Genomic DNA, 12,463 nt, shown 5'->3' with positions numbered 1-12,463 from the left:
TGGCGCCAGAGGGACACATGTGGAAACTCTTTGGCTCCTATGTGGTGAAGGGACAAGACTTCAAGTCCTGCCTGCAGCAGACTGCTCCAAGGCCTTCCCCAAGTGTGTCAGGCAAACCCCTTGGTCCAGGGACCCCCCACCTCACTGCCCACCCCCAGCCCTCCACGAAATAAACTGCCACTCCTTCTTCAGTCCTGACTCTGCAGGAAGGGTTTATAGCCTCTGTTGTCTCACAGCACATGGGCATGGCTCCATTCTGGTATTTTCCATCTTCTTCCCCACAAAACTGATTACTTTAAGGGTGAGCGCTCTATCTTATTTATCTTTTAGCCCCAGGACCCATCAAAGGACTCAACCCATTGTAGAATGAATGAATTCATGTTCTGTCTATGACTTAGTCAATTACTCAATTTAACAAGATTTATTGAGCATGTAATGCACATGAGAGCTAATACATATCCACATCTAATGCGTGTCAGTGGAGCGAGGCACCAGGCACAGCAACCCCAATTCCCACACAAATAAAATAGAAACTTACAATGGTCCTCAGGTCTTGGAGACACAATATAAGGTAACCATGAGAGCATATCACAGGGTGACTTGACCATCCACAGGACTTGGGTCAAGGTGCTTCTCCTCTGAGCCTCTCTTCTGCTCTTGTAGCACTCTAAGAAAAAAGGACACTTGGACAGTTATCACAAGGCACAGAGGAAGATGGCCATGCCAAGACAGGCTGCTCAGGTCTGGGGCACCTTTGGCAGCTGCCCCACCCCCAGGTGGGTCTGAGGGACAGCTGGGACCCTCTGAGTTGGGAGATGCTAGAAATCCCAGGGGGTTTACTTGAGAATAGGTGGGCAGCTGTCTGCAGAGGGAAATGCAAACCGGTTACAGGTAATCAAGGCTGGGAAGCCATGGCTACGGGAAGAGACTGGTCAGGAAGGGAGGGTCTGGACACTGACCCAGCCCCTGGAAAGACACCTGCCTTCCAGGCTGCAGGCCCACCAGCCGATAATGGCGGTCTGCACCAGGAAGTACAAGAGAGATAAAAGAGCTGGAGGGGCTGCTTGATGAGAGATGAGCTGCTGCACAAGCCCGGGCAGGGATGGGGGATGAGTTAACTTGATGGGGAGGGAGAGTGGTATGTGGGGGTGGTGAGGAAGGGGAGGCTCCTAAGGCCCAGGCCTGTGGTTTAAAGAAGGTGGCCCTGGCAGGAAAGAGGGACCTGGTCCCTGCTCCCTTTGGCCTCTCCAGCACCCTATGTGGCCTGCACCCCCAGCTTACTGTAGCCTTAGAGTCTTTTTCTTGCTCCCAGGGGAGCTGCCACAGCACTCTCTCAACTCCCCCAGGGCACAGGCCTGGCACCATGGCCCATCAATTGTCACAAAGGAACCATACTACACATGTTAGATGTCTGTGATGTCATACCCATACATGTCAGATGTCCATAACTGGGAAAATGGGGTGTGTGGCGGGGACGAGGGGTTATAGGAACTCTATCTTCACAATTTTTCTGTAAATCTAAAATTGTAAAAATAAATTTATTTTTAAAAAGTTAGCTAATTGAAACCAGGTGTGATAGTGCATGCCTGTCATCACAGCACTTGGGAGGTGAGGCAGGAGAATCACGAGTTCCAGGCCAGCCTGGGTTACAGTGAGTTCTAGGCTATGAGAACATGTCTCAACAAAAGGGAGACACTGGGGGAGTGGCTCAAGTGGTGGAGCCCTTGCCTAGCAAGTGTAAGGCCCTGAGTTTCAAACCCCAGTATTGCTGAAAGAGAGAGGGAGGAAGGAAGAAGGAAGGAAGGAAGGAAGGAAGGAAGGAAGGAAGGAAGGAAGGAAGGAAGGAAAGAAGGAAGGAAGGGAGGGAGGGAAAGGAAAGGAAGGAAGGGAAGGAAGGAAAGAAAGGAAGGGAAGAAAAAAGGAAAGAAAGAAAGAAGGAAGGAAGGAAGGAAAGAAAGAAAGAAAGAAAGAAAGAAAGAAAGAAAGAAAGAAAGAAAGAAAGAAAGAAAGAAAGAAAGAAAGAAAGAAAGAAAGAAAGAAAAAAAGCAAGCAAGCTAGTTGGTTTTCTAGAGGGAAAACAAGTAAATTTTTTGCTTTAGAACAAGTGTCATTGGTGCCTCTTCCCTGTTCTCTGACCTGAGGGTCTCTGCTTACCAAATTGGTCACTCAAGTGCCCGTTAGGGAACTGAGCCTGGGTCAAGAGTCAGTGACCACCCCCTGGTTCTGTTTCCTGGGCTTCCTGCCTCCTCTTTTGTCTTTACATGCCCCTCTTGTTCCCTCCCCCAGCCTGGCTGCTTCTCATCTCAGACAGCAATGGGTGACATCTCTGCTTAGCCACAGCTGAGCAGGCCCAGCAGTGTTTCACTGCACTGGTTTTTCACTACAGAACGATCCCTCCCAAAGCCAATTATTCTCATTAATTGCAGGCCTCACTCCTTCCCCACGCCTTGCCTCTGAGCCAGAAACCCCTCTGATTTATCTCCATGGCTCTGTTCCCAATGTGGCTAAGTCAGGTTGTATGTCAACTTCACTGAGCTCTGGTGAAGATCCAAGGAGATGAGATGGTTTGCACTAAATTCCATTTCTTCCCAAGTCCGTTCTATTAAGTTTTTACTGCTATTTTAAAAAAATCCTGCCAGGCATGGTGGTACATGTCTATAATCCCAGCATTCAGGAGGCTGAGGCAGGAGGATCCTGAGTTCAAAGCCAGCCTGGGCTACATAGTAAGACCTTGTCTGAAATAGAAATCCCACTGTCTACCTTTTTTTTTTTTTAAGGGAGGGAGCTTTTACTAATATCTTTTTTTTTCTTTTAACTGAATTTAAGACTGATAAGTTTCTTTTCTTTCTTTCTTTTTTTTTTTTTTTGGCAGTACTAGGATTTGAACTCGGTCTCACACTTGCAAGGCAGGTGCTCTTACTGCTTGAGTCACTCTGCCAGCCTGCTAATATCTTGAGTTGAACACTTACATTATTCCTTTTAAAAATCTTTCTTTTTTTACTAGCATAGACATTTAAAATTATACATTTAAAGTTTTATTGTATCTCAATCTAAGAGTTATAGTGTAGAGTTTTAATTTATTTACAGTTTCACATATTTACTAACTCCCATTAAAAAACAATTCTGGATGTTTTAAGTGTCTTAAATTTTCTAAACACATGGGATTTTTATGAGGGAAGGCATTACTCCTGTTGCTAACCTCTAATTTTATTATATTATAATCAGATCATTTGCATCCTCTTGATCCTTTGGTATATTTTAAAAGATTGGTTTGGATTTATGCATGGTTGATTTTTGTAAATATTCCATTTATTATTAAACACAGTATATTTTCTCTAATTCCAGGTGCAATATAGCTATCAGTTGAGTTATTCAAATATTTAGTATTGCTACTTTTTTGTTTTGATTGAGGCTTGTATCCTCAATTTATTCACAAATGATTTGGGAAGAAAAAAAATTCTATAAACTTCTGAGATATTTTATTTAAGAATTCAAAAAGACATAAAATGGGTGAAGGAAAACTTCAATAGACAACTCCTATCTGTATGTCTGGACCACCTAACCTCACAGTGATGCCATTGACCTTCAGTCTGTGATCTGAACTTGCATTCTGTCCCTCACAAAGGACGCACCAATAACCACATTCACCTAGCTGTTTCCTTCTGTATTAATCCACTCTTATGCTTAGGCTTCTAACTACTTTTTCAACTTCTTGACATAAATTATCCCTTAAGGAATAATATAGTATTGTTACTTTTATCTGTTTTTTTTGACAGTACTGGGGTTTGAACTCAGGATTTTGCCATGACTAGCCCCTTTTGCTTTAGGTTATTTTTCAGTTTGAGTCTCAAACTGGCCTAGGACCAAGATTCTCCTACCTGTTGGCAATAATGGCACTGATAGGTTTCCGTTCTTACTGCACCCTTAAGTTTCCGTTTTCCAGGGTCACAGTCCTGCTTCAAGTCTAGCTTGAATCCTCCTTCTGCCCCAACCTCTAATCAGCATGAACCATAAGATCCTAACCAATCAGATCATGCTGAGTCCCACTGAGGGGTATTTAAGCCCCTGCCTCTCTCTCTCTCTCTCTCTCTCTCTCTCTCTCTCTCTCTCTCTCAGCTCTCTCTGCTCTCTCCCTCTCCCACCCAGCAATAAAGAATCTCTTGGCCAGATCACTCCTCTCCATGTGGTCATTTTGGGGCCTACATTTCCTTACACTACCTATGGCTTCCACCTAGTTGGGATTACAGGTATGAGTCACCATGCCTGTATTTTTTTTTTTTTGGCAGTACTGGGATTTGAACTCAGGGTTTCACGCTTGCTAGGCAGGTGCTCTATCACTTGAACTACTCCGCCAGCCTGGCTTGTTTGTTGAAATGGGATCTCAGTCATTTTTTTTCCCCAGGCTGGCCAAGAACCATGATCTTCCCAATCTCTCCCAACTAGCTCAGATTACAGGAGTGAATCTGTGTGCCTAGCCTATTTTTTTTCTGTTTTATTTACTGAAAGACATAAGTTAAAAAAAGACAAAAGAAACATGGGTTGGGCGTGTGGCTCAGAGCTCAAGTGGTAAAGCAAGCTCAATGCCCTGAGTTCAAACCCCAATATTGCAAAACAAAACAAAACCAAAAAAAGAAGAAAAGAAAGAAATAGAGGAACAACAAAGAACTAAAATAGGGGTAAGATGGTGTATTAGAAGCCTCCTCTGTGCAACTCTGGGGATGAGAAGAGTCAGGGTAACAATGAGAGTCTGCATTCTGAGGAAAGACAGAAGAGCATCAGGAATCAAGGAAGAGATGACAGGACAGCTAAAAATTGTGGAGAAGGAGGAAAGCGATGCAGAGAACAGGAGGAAACAGTTTGCAGCTCCAGCCCGGGCTTCCAGGAGTGGGAGAGGGGAAGTCAAAATTGCAACTACAAGGTAAACCTGGTGGCCCTGGTGACAACATACTGGCAGTCCTAGCCGCAAGAGAAACCTACAGTTCTTACAAGACTTAAATTCAGTGCAGAGATTTGGTGTGACAGTGACTCCTGGGTGGCAGGCCAGCATCGGTGAAGAAGTCCATTGCACTTCTCCCCAGATCTCAGAGTGCTACAGCCAGGTGCCATCTTGAGAAGACTGTTGTTTGAGACTGAGCTATGCTGGGGACCTGAAAACAAAGAACAAGCGCATGTCAGAGAGGGCTGGGGATGCCCCAACCCAGTGGCTGGGCTGGAGATGCCACAAGAGGCAGCTGTGGAGAGGAAGAGGGTTGGACAGGAACCTGCTGGAAAGTTCAGGCAGCAGGGAGCTGGGGTTTAGGAGGGCGTGGTGGTCAGCGGCCCTGCCCCCCATAGTGATCAGTGAGCCCTGTTGCTGTGGGTGGCTGCAGACAAGGAGCTCTGAGTCCATGGCCAGCGGATTGCCTGGCCTTCAGAGTGGCCTCACTGCCAGCAAGCATGTGGTTTGCTGCTAGGTGGGACTGAGAGCTCTGAGCCCAGGTACAGCAGACTGCTCAGTTTCCCCAGCAGGCCAAGTGCCAGGCCCCTCTCCAGTGCAGACCTCAGAGATCTGTTTGCTCCCGAGTCTCTGATGCACTCAAGTGACCCATGCCCCTGGGAACTGCTTTAGACTGTAGATGAGACCCACTACCCCCCCACCTGGTGGGTTCCAGTATTGCAGGTCCTGAAAGGAAGCATCTCCTATTCTTTGCCTTAAAAAAAAAACCAACTATTTTTTTGGTTTTCTATTTTTGTACTCCTGTTACTGTTGTTTAATTTTATTTGTGTTTTTTCTTTTTGTAATCAGATAATTTTATCTCTTTTATCTTCCTCTTCCTCACATTCTTTTCCTTTTTTAATTTTTTTTTTTTTTGCAGTACTGGGGCTTGAACTCAGGGCCTACATCTTGAGCCACTCCACCAGCCCTTTTGTGTGATGGGGTTTTTGAGATAAGGTCTTGCAAACTATTTGCCTGGGTTGACTTTGAACCATGATCCTCCTGATCTCTGCCTCCTGAGTATCTAGGATTGTAGGTGTGAGACACTAGCACCCAGCTCTACTTTTTTTTAAAAAACATTTTCTTTTCTGTGGTTATTGGTAGTGTAGTAGTTGTAGTTAATTGATTTTTATTGTATTCCTATATCTGGGCTGTTTTAGCGTTGTAGCTGTTATGGTAGTTAGTTTTCTCCCATATGAGAAATACTGGGTATTGCTCAGTAAGAAGACCCCTATATAAAACTGGAAGAGAGGGGAGAGGGGGAAGAAAGAGGTGGCCCAAACAGTGTATATACATGTAAGTAAATGTAAAAACGATAAAATAAAGGAGAAAAGAAAAAAAAAAAACCTGGAAGAGATACCCTCTCAAAGATGCACAAACCACAACAAAGAAACACAGAAGTATGGAAAAGCCAGGCAACATGACTCTGGAAAAGTTCAAGCCATGTGCTGGTGGCTCACACCTATAATCCTAGCTTCTTGGGAGGCTGAGATTGGGAGGATCATGGTTCCAGGCTAATGTGGGCAAAATGTTTGCCAGATCCCAGCTCAATGGAAAAAAAACTGGGCATGGTGGCATGTGCCTGTCCTCCCAGCTACTGCAGGAAACGTAAGTAGGAGGATTGCAGTCTAGGCCAGACTGGGCAAAAAGCAAGACTGGCTCTTCAAAATAACCAGAGCAAAAAGGACTGGATGTGTGGCTCAAGTAGCAGAGAGTGTGAAGCCCTGAGTTCAAATCCAGTACCACACACAAAAAAGAAAGAAAACAACAGCAAATGCTGATGAGAATGTGGATGGAAAAAAGAAACCCTCATACACTGCTGGTGGGAATGTAAACTAGTGCAGCCACTGTAGAAATCAGTATGGAGTTTCCTCAAAATTAAAATAGGGCCGGGCACTGGTGGCTGATGCCTGTAATCCTAGCTACTCATGAAGCAGAGATCAGGAGGATCGTGGTTCAAAGCCAGCCCTGGGCAAACAGTTGGGGAGACCCTATCTCAAAAATACCCAACACAAATAGCTGGCAGAGAGACTCAAGTGGTAGACTGCCTGCCTAGCAAGTGTGAGGGCCTGAGTTCAAACCCCCAGTACCATCAAAAATAAACTAATTAAAAATAGAATTATTATATGATTCTGCTATATCGCTCTTGGGTATATACTCAAAGGAATCAAAGTTAGTATATAACAGTGATACCTGCACTCCATGTTCATTGCAACACTATTCACAATTGCTAAGTTATGGAATCAGTCTAGGTGCCTAGCAACAGATGAATAAAGAAATTGTGTAATATATACACAATGGAGTTTTATTCAGCCACAAAGAAGCATGAAATCATGCCATTTGCAAAAAAATAAATGGAACTGGAGATCATCATGTTAAGTGAAAAAAGCCAGACTCAGAAATACTGTATATTTTCTCTCATATGTGGAATCTAGATTTAAAAAATATATATATGAGAGGGGGAGATAAAGGAGAATGATGGAGGAGGTGAATTCAAATATGATGAATTTGATATATTGTAAGAACCTTTTTAAATGCCACAATGTACCCCCACCCAGCACAACACTAAAAAAAAAATGGACATGAAAGTAGAAGGGGGACTATTTGCAAAGAGAAAGGGACCAGTGGGTGGGGGAGGAGGAAGGACAAGAGAGGATAATGGGGGGTGAATATGATCAAAGTACAGTATATTCATACATGAAAATGTCATAACTTAATCCATTACTTTGTACAATTAATATATGCTAATAAAAATATAATAAAATTTGTTTTTAAAAAACTAAAATGAAACCTAAAGGAAAAAAGAAAAGAAACAGCTCCTACTTGCTGTGGAGACTGCTTCCATATGCTGAAATGGCATGTCCCTAACATGAAAAATTTCCCAGACTCCTTTTCTCAGACTGGAGAGGTCCAGTGTACTATGCAGATGTCTACAAGTCACATGTAGCTAATTCCTCACTCAGACCCCTGGAAGAAGACTTCGAAATAGTAAAGGTTTAAACTTTCTCTGGTTTCAAGTTTAGATTAACCCCCTCTATTACTTACTCTTTCTCTATAGCTCTGCTCCCCTAATATTCAACAGTCCATTTCATTATACTATCTTCGTGCTCAGATAGCATTTCAATATAATTCACCATCATTCGTTTTTCCTCTCCCATTCTCCATAGTCCCCTCAGATAGATCCACTGTTACAATCATGTTCTCTCTCTTGTTTTTGGTTTTTTTTTTTTTTTTTTTTTTTGCAGCACTGGGGTTTGAACTCAGGGCCTCACATTTGCTATGCAGGCATTCTTACTGGTTGAGCCACTCCACCAGCCCTTTCTTCGTGATGTTTTTTTCAAGGTAGGGTCTTGTGAACTATTGGCCAGGGGTTGACTTTGAACTGCAATCCTCCTGAATACTTATGATTACAGGTGTGAGCTACCAGCACCTGGCTCTGTGTATTAATGTATACATTCATCATTTAGATCTAGTTTCCACACATGAGGGAAACATGTGATCTTTATCCTGAGCCTGGCTTACTTTGCCTAACAGTTCTTTTCCTTTTGCAGATTCTTTAGAATCTTCTATATATTAAGATCATGTGATCTACAATAGAAATAGTTTTACTACTTCCTTTCTAATTCGGATTCCTTTATTTCTTTTTCTTATCTAATTGCTCTGGCCAGAACTTCTAGTACAATATTGAGCTTAAAAAATGGTAAAAGCAGGCATTCTTGTCTTATTCCTAGCCTTAGTGGGAAAGCTTGTAGTCTTTCACCATTGAGTATAATGTCAGGAATGGGTTTTTCATAAATACTCTTCATCATGTTGAAGAAATTCCCTTCCAAGTTTACAAGAGCTTCTATCATGAAAGGGTGTTGGATTTTGTCAAATATTTTTCTCCATCAGTTGAGATGATCATGTGTTTGTTTTCTGCTTCCTTCTATTAAGGTGGTACATTACATTGATTAATTTTCATATGTTAAACTATTCTTGTATTCTTGGGATAAATCCCACTTGGTCATGATGTATAATTTCTTTAACATACTTTTGGATTTCTGCTTGTGAAGGATTTTCATATCTATGTATCCATAAGGGATATTTGTCTATAGTTTTCTTGTAGTGTCTTTGGTACCAGGGCAGAACTCATTTCACAGAATGTGTTAGGAAGTGTTCACTCCGTTATTTTTTGGAAGAGTTTGAGAAGGATTGCTGTGAAATATTCTTTAAATGTTCGTAGTATTTACTAGTGAAATCACCTCATCCTATAATTGTTGGCTGAGAGTTTGGTGTTTCTTTTCTTTTTTTTTTTTTTTGGTGGTGGTACTGGGTTTGAATTCAGGCTTCACACTTGCTAGGTAGGCACTGTGCCCCTCAAGCTATCCCTTCAGCCCTGGCTGAGAGGTTTTTGATTTTTGATTATAGATTCAGTATTTATTATAAGTCTATTCACATTTTCTATTTCTTCTTGGGTCAGTCTTGGTAGTTTGTGTCCTTCTAGGAATTAGTCCATTTCAATGGACTACAATATGGAAAAGAAATGGCAGAATAAGATCACTAAGAAAGGAAATGCAGGCAGATCAATGACTTAAATGCAGGCAGATTTATTTATTACAGGATCTTTTCATGTAACTCAGGCTGGCCTGGAACTTGCTATCCTCCTGCCTCTGCCTCCCATGTTCTGGAATTGCAGTCATGTGCCATCACTCCCACTTATTTTTATTTTGCAGTGTTGGGTATTGAACCCAGGCCTTGTGATTGTCAGGCATGTGCTCATATGCCACTGAGCTACACCCCAGTCCAGAGCTTTGTTTGTATCTGTGAACCCCACTGGTCCCTCCTAGTGGAAGACAGTAGGAGACATGAAGCCCAGTATCCCTGGGCCTCAGTTTCCATCAGTAAGCTTCAGGGTGACCAAAAAGAGCCCAGCTGGCCCCCTGGGTGCTGCTGCCTGCCCTCCCTACATCAGGCTGAGATATCTTCAGGACTCCAGAATCTTCTCTCTCCTCTCTGAGCACTACCTCAAAATGACTATTTAGAGGGGTGGATGAGGGGAAGAGTCAGATGTCTTATCAGCGCTGGCTTGGGTCTCAGACCTGGGTTTGCTCTCAAGGACCTTGAACACGTGACTCCCCTTCTCAGGATTTGTTTCCCATTAAACAGCTAAAGTGGGTAAGAAAAAGGAAGCATGGGGGCATAGCTCTGAGGCAGGACCAACTTGGTTTAATCTAGAAGGCAGAAGAGCAACTGGCCCAGGGAGAGGGATGGAGATGAGACTAGGTGAAGCCTTGTAGCATTTTGAACTTCAGTGCGGTGAGACTGTTAATATTAGGCCCCTCCTGCTGCTTAAGTGGAAGATGTGGGGGCTGGGAGAAGTAGCAGGGAGGTCAGGGAGGAGGCCACTGCAGCCGTCCTGGCTAATTTGGTGATGGTGGGCTTGGGTACTTGGGTACCCAAGTATGGGTGGGCTTCAGATGTATTTTGGAGACAGGACCTAGGGATGGGTCAGAGGTATGTTGGGGCTCCTGAGAGTCCTTGGTGTCTGGTCTAAGCTCAAGGAGGACATGGGAAGCACTGTTTCCTGAGGTAGGCAAGATGAATCCAGCAGGTGGGAGCGAGCCGGCATCTCAGGAACTCTGCCTTAAAGACATTCACCTTAAGACTCCTATGCAAATCATTTCGGCTCCTCAACTGGGGTATCAAGGAGAGGAAATGTCTTCCTCCCAGGGTCTGGGAGAATGTGGCAGGACCTGGGCTTCTCTCAGGCTCTTCCCTAGGCGGGGACTCTGGGTTTACCTTTGTTTTCTCTTAAATACTCTGTGGTCTGGCAGCTCTAGGCTGGGAACAGGGACCAATCTAATTTTAGGGAAGGTTTCTGCTCTGTCTTGAATTTTCCAAAGGAAACCTTCCTGAGGCTTCCGACCCTCAAAACTCTTACTTAGCCGGGGGCTGGTGGCTCACACCTGTAATCCTAGCTACTCAAGAGGCAGAGAGCAGGAGGATCACAGTTTGAAGCCAGTCCAGGCAAATAGTTCCATGAGATGCTATCTGGAAAAAAACCTTCACAAAAAAAAGGCTGGCCGAGTGGTTCAAGGTGTAGCACCTGACTTTAAACCCTAGTATCACAAAAACAACAAAAAAAAAACCTCTTACTTACCTACAGATGGGCAAATCCACTCACCCTCCCTGCTGGAAAGCTCAAAATCAGTGTTTCCTGGCACATGTCCCCTGCCTAATGCCCAGCAGCAGGGTCATCCAAGCCCCATTTCACCCCCAGGAGGGCAATCTGTGCAGCCTCCCACAAGGGTCGTGCGCCTTCTCTACTGAGTTCTGTCCTCGAGGGGTGGGCTCTCTGGGAACTGCACGAACCTCTTGAGGATCCCTCTTCTGCAGGGTTTAGCTCAGATCCACTTGGTATCCATCCAATGTCCAGATACAGCATCAGCTGGGAGCAAATGACGCTGGCAGGACGGTGTTTCTAAAAAAAACAGTCTCCACAGAGACAATTGCTATTGTTCTCTTCAGCTTCCTGGGACAAAGTCCTGCTTTGTCCTGGATGCAGAGTACAGCTTCCTGTGGTCTGTGGTGGGAACACAGCTTGTTGTTACTTTCCAGTCGCTGCCACCTTCAAAACGCTACAGTGTCTAATCCAAGCCTCCCTGCAGTTCTTTATCCTCTGCCCACAGCCTCTCCCATTTTACTTCCTTCCTCACTGGTCAGGTCCCTAGCTCACTTTCCTCAGTCCCCATCCTTCTTCTACTCCTGCAGAACTCCCTGGCTTGGTCCAGGGGCATTTGTTATATAAAAATTCAAAGACCCTCTTCTAGCAGGGTAGGCCTGCACCCCCTCAGTTACAGCCTATGCTCTGCAGTCTTCCTCTCTGTAGGTCTGTGGTGAGGATTAAATGAGAAAATGTCTGGAAAATGCTAGATTTCTGAAGGAATTCAACCGTAAATGAGAACCTCTGTGTCTGGAGTGCCTGCTCTGTAGATGTTATATTCATGGAATTTGGATCACAAGCTAAGATCATTTTCAGTCACCCTGGTCTTTCCTGATGCAGTTTAGCTTGGAATCCAAGTTGTCTCCTCCAATGCCCAGTCCCCTGGGAGGGGAAGGAAAGAAGTACCTCAAGGGGTTTAGAGGATGGAAGGGAGACATGGCACAGGGAGAGCAGACACAGGCAGGAGTGAAGCAGTGGGCAGAAAAAGTAGATAACAGGGATTTTGAAGATGTTCCGTTTTGCACCCCACCACGTAATGAACCCTCAACAAAATTCTGTTACTAGTCTTCCATGGTTTTGTATGTGAGTTGCACTTTGTGGAATGCCAGAATGGCTGAATTCTGAAGGCAGCTGGAGATCCCCTATAGTAATACAGCAGATGTACAATCTTGTAAATGTCTTCCACATCTTCCTGAAGCATCTTCCTGCTGATAGGAACTGCCCCTTGCCACCATTCTGCAGCCTGAGCCGCAGCTGGTCTCATCCCTTGCAAAACAAAGCCCCAC

General features: G+C 44.3%; 1 long non-coding RNA gene across 1 annotated transcript; it reads right to left on the bottom strand.

Annotated features, from left to right (window-relative positions):
* Positions 1-464: 464 nt before the first annotated feature.
* Positions 465-11,398, bottom strand: LOC141421274 (uncharacterized). Its single transcript, XR_012445883.1, has 3 exons — positions 11,115-11,398; positions 4,987-5,147; positions 465-667 (listed from the first exon to the last, which is right to left on the bottom strand). It is a non-coding gene; the product is annotated as an uncharacterized lncRNA (long non-coding RNA).
* Between the last annotated feature and the right edge of the window lie 1,065 nt (positions 11,399-12,463).

The sequence above is a fragment of the Castor canadensis genome, chromosome 3, assembly GCF_047511655.1.
Source record: "Castor canadensis chromosome 3, mCasCan1.hap1v2, whole genome shotgun sequence".
Taxonomy (NCBI): domain Eukaryota; kingdom Metazoa; phylum Chordata; class Mammalia; order Rodentia; family Castoridae; genus Castor; species Castor canadensis.
This window is presented reverse-complemented; position numbering and strand designations above follow the sequence as displayed.